The sequence below is a fragment of the Macaca thibetana genome, chromosome X (assembly GCF_024542745.1).
Source record: "Macaca thibetana thibetana isolate TM-01 chromosome X, ASM2454274v1, whole genome shotgun sequence".
Lineage (NCBI taxonomy): Eukaryota > Metazoa > Chordata > Mammalia > Primates > Cercopithecidae > Macaca > Macaca thibetana.
In genome coordinates, this window is record NC_065598.1 from 29,758,874 (window position 1) to 29,762,749 (window position 3,876).

A 3,876-nucleotide genomic window follows, 5' to 3' on the forward strand; every position below is an offset into this window, starting at 1 on the left:
ATATTTGTCAAACGCTGGACTATATGCAGCAATGTGAAGAGAATAAACCAGTTCTAAAGATGTGGGCATCTTGACATTGTGAATATAAAACATGGACTCTATCATCCATGCTTTCTTATCTAAGTCTGCAAAATGTCCATACATAGGAGCTGCATTCTTGGTCACACAGGTAAATTAAGGTGGGTGACTAAAATTGTGTAGGATTTTAAAAAAATCAATCTTACTGTTCAAAATTATAGGAAGGCTTGAATAAGTATTATCCACCTTGATAAAAACAATAGCCTTAATTTAATAATTATAGTATAAGAAATACAAGGAAATGAATGAAAGACATAAATAACATGAAAGTCCAAAGGTGGAAAATGTCATGTAGCGGTGCATGCTTATTCATAGGCTTGAAGAAAGTAAAGAAAAGAAAAAGGAGAGACAAATAAGTGGAATTTTTTTTTTAAAATACCTTTATGCACCTTCTTTATATCTCAGTGCTGGGAGGACAAGACATGAGCATAAGGGGTAGACAAGCAAATTTGTCAGGTTAGAATGTAAAAATCTCTGCAAGGGTGGCCTGAGGATAGAACAAACTGCTCCTTCTGAGGTCCTATCGCCAAACACAAAATTGTTCTTTTGAGAACCATGCAAAAAATCTATGTGTAAAATATTTGAACGTTGTATATATTGCCAAAGTGTTCTACTAAATTAGTAGCAACGGGCTTCTGTCCTTGACACAGTTACTGGGAATAAATTGACTTTCTACTGGACAAAATACATGAAATGGCAGCTTTCAGACATTGGACAATAGGCAGTGTATTAGGGAGATCCCCAAGAACAGGAAAACAAATGAAGTGAGCCCTGGGATGACCTCACCTTTCTGTCCTGAGGCACTTTCTGGAATTTGGTGCTTAGAGGGAGAACAAAAGCAGAGCATGGTAGTTTCTCCGGTTTGAACAGGAATCTGGGGAGGCTAGGATTTTGAAACAGAGTAGCAGAAAGAAGGGTGCTACACAGAGAAAGAGCTCTGGAAAACTACCTTAGGGGTTCCCCTGAGCCTGCAACTGAGTACTGTACCTGTGTATAGAGTGAAGTTCTGCAACGCTGGGCACAGAGTGATCAGGGAATTCACCAGCAGCAATCCCTAGCAGATCAAGTCTTTTTATCCATTTATGTTACCCTTGAGCAAGTTGAGATTTTGATCCCTGTTTTAGTGAAAAGGTGATGATTTTTAGTTTGAAATGTTATTGGATATGCCTATCTAAGTAGGCATATGAAACTGACAAAAGAAGACACACTTTAAAAATAGCTTTGTTGCAGTATAATCAACATACAATAAACGGTACCTATTTAATATATATAGTTTAATGAGTTTGGACATATACATACACGTGTGTTGAAAGTGGGTGATAGATTCTGAGACACAGATCTGAGAGTCATCCCCAGAGGAAGTAATTGAAGTCAATTTCCTCAATATTCTCTTAGTGAAGGTATGTAAAGAGGTGTGAAAATGAACAATTACTAAGTATGCTTTGTGCCAGGACTGAAGTGGGTGCATTCATATGCTGTGCTACCTTAAAACATCATAACAGTCCTATTAGCTAGGCAATTGAATACCAACTGTAAGGATCAGATAATTGGAACTCAAAAGGCAAAGTAATTTTCTAAATGTTCTATAATTGGAACCAATAATTTACTCAAGATCTCAACAACAGTTACTCAGGCATGTGTACTCTAAAACCCAATCTCATCCCACTAAAATAGACTGACAGTGTTTCTGTACTGAGAATCAGAGAGGGAAAGAAAATTGCCTTCATGCTCCCAAAGGCCTAACCTGGCCTGTGGGTACTTTAACCTGGTCTCCCAATACTCACCTCTCATTCACTCTAGTCAGACAAAATGGCTCATGGGTATTGCATGAAGACACAGAGCATGTTCCTACCTTAGGTAATGACCCTCATCATCCCTTCTAGAAATGCACATTCCCAGAATATCTTTGTGGCTTACTTTCTCATTTCATTAAGGCTTCTGTTTAAATACTCATCCCCATGAAATACTGCCTTACTGCCCATCTAAAATATGGATTTCTTCCATTCTCCATCTTTTCTACTTTGCTTTATTTTGCTCCACAGCACCTTTTTTTTCTTTTTCTTTTCTTTTCTTTTTTTTTTTTTTTTGAGATGGGGTCTCCCTCTGTCACCTGTCACATGTGCCCACGTGAAGAGACCACCAAACAGGCTTTGTGTGAGCAATAAAGCTTTTAATCACCTGGGTGCAGGCAAGCTGAGTCCAAAAAGAGAGTCAGCGAAGGGAGATAGTGGTGAGGCAGTTTTATAGGATTTGGGTAGGTAATGGAAAATTACAGTCAGACAAGGTGCTCAGTGGGGGAGCTTCTGAGGCAGGAGAAGGAATGTCACAAGGTAATGTCATCAGTTAAGGCAGGAACAGGCCATTTTCACTTCTTTTGTGATTCTTCAGTTGCTTCAGGCCATCTGGATGTATACATGCTGGTCACAGGGGATGTTATGGCTTAGCTTGGGCTCAGAGGCCTGACATCACCCAGGCTGGAGTGCAGTGGCGCAATCTCAGCTCACTGAAACCTCCGCTTCCCAGGTTCAGGTGATTCTCCTGCCTCACTCTCCCAAGTAGCTGGGACTACAGGCACACACCACCGTGCCTGGCTAATTTTTGCATTTTTAGTAGAGACGGGGTTTCACCGTATTGGCCAGGCTGGTCTTGGATTCCTGACCTCATGATCCACCCACCTCAGCCTCCCAAAGTGCTGGGATTACAGGTATGAGACACCGCACCCAGACCATAGCACTTTTTTCTATCAGGTAATATGGCATATACTTGGGTTCATGTTATTATTTTCTACCTCCTCATTTACAGCCAATCTCCATGAGGTCAAAGATGTTAACTGTTTTGATCATTGCTCATTCCCCAGTGCCTAGAACAGGGCCTGGCACACAGAACATTCTTGGTAAATGTAAATGAATGAATGCATGAACCTATCTTAGGTTATAGACCCTTTAAGAATTTGATTAAAATATAGACCCCTCTAAATGCACATTTGCCTCCAACCAGTATAACCAATCTGTAAATTTGGCTTACATGAGCTCGATTTGTAAACTAAAAATTTTGAGAAGTAAGGACTGTATTTTTTTAAAAGTGAAAGAGATAATTAAATATAAAGGAATTACCAATTATGTTCAAATAAGCCAGAGAATTCAGAATAAATGAGCTTAATATTGCTACTAGATTTTGCAAAGAAGACAATGATGACCTTCAAGAATTCAGGTTCTACATAGATGAGGACAGATACTGATGGGCAAGGCATTAAACAACGTGCAAATAGCTAGTGATTAGTATCAGGTTAAAGACTATTTTGTAATAGAGTAAAGGGAAGCTATATGGGCCCCTAAAGGTTAAAAAAAGGTGGAATTGCCTTCTCCTCATTGATGCAGAAGTTCCTGGCAGAATTAAGAAAGACTAAATCTGAAGGTTTTTTGATATCTGTCCTGAAAATACAATGTAATGGTTCAGAGCAGTCTCTGAAGAAAGAGCTAAGTCCACCACTTACTGTGACTTTAAGAAAATCTGTTAAAATGTTCTACGTCTCAGTTTCCTTATCTGTAAAATGGGTCAATAAGGTTGTTGTGACCAACTAATATATATTGTAAGATTTATATGGTAGATGGCACATATAAAGCACACAATGCATTTTACTTACTATTCTTTTCTATGTTCCATAAAGGTAGTCCCCATGTCTGTTACTGCTTATCAAGATTTGTATAATTGTTTAACATAGTCCCTATCACGTAGCCAGCTTATATCATTATGTAATTGTTATATGATAAGTGAATATTTGTTAGGAAATAGAATACT